Source organism: Lepisosteus platostomus, chromosome 7, assembly GCF_059453375.1.
Source record: "Lepisosteus platostomus isolate fLepPlt1 chromosome 7, fLepPlt1.hap1, whole genome shotgun sequence".
Lineage (NCBI taxonomy): Eukaryota > Metazoa > Chordata > Actinopteri > Semionotiformes > Lepisosteidae > Lepisosteus > Lepisosteus platostomus.
The window spans coordinates 60,725,016-60,725,607 of NC_142617.1; positions in this window are offsets into that span (position 1 = coordinate 60,725,016).

Sequence of the window (592 nt, forward strand, 5' to 3'; positions counted from 1 at the left end):
GACCCTTGATTTAAAGTGTAAATGTGCTTCAGTATTGTGTTTTTGTACATTTTTCTACATTATGAAGTTTTTCTAAATGATTTATAGTCTTAGGAATTGGCTTTTAAACCAGAGCACCACAGGATGTGCTTGCCTACAGTCCTAAAGAGATCCCTGAAGCTCATCTCACGAATACAGTGACAACGATATTAGAATTTAGTGTTTTTTTTTTTTACCTTGTGTTTAAAACTTAAACATGCTGTGTAATTGGAATGGAATGAAACCAAGAAATTACTCCCTGACCTTCTGTAAACCTCCTTCATTATGATTGTAGGAGTCCAGCTGGAGTATTTCTGGTTAACAGAAGAAACCCATAGTCGGAAGTTAAACAGTTTGAGAGTTGTGTCGTATCTAATATGTATGGTCAGCAACAGGAATGACAAAACTCTCATAGGAAATCAGAGCTGTACTAGTCGGTAATTAGCAGGGGTTCTGGGATGAGATGTATCATCATGTTCAAGCCAGGTACTATAGAACCTTCCTATAAAACTGATGACCACATACAGTAGTTGTATCTGCATTTTAGCAGGAAAATAATTTGTTTGCTTCATAG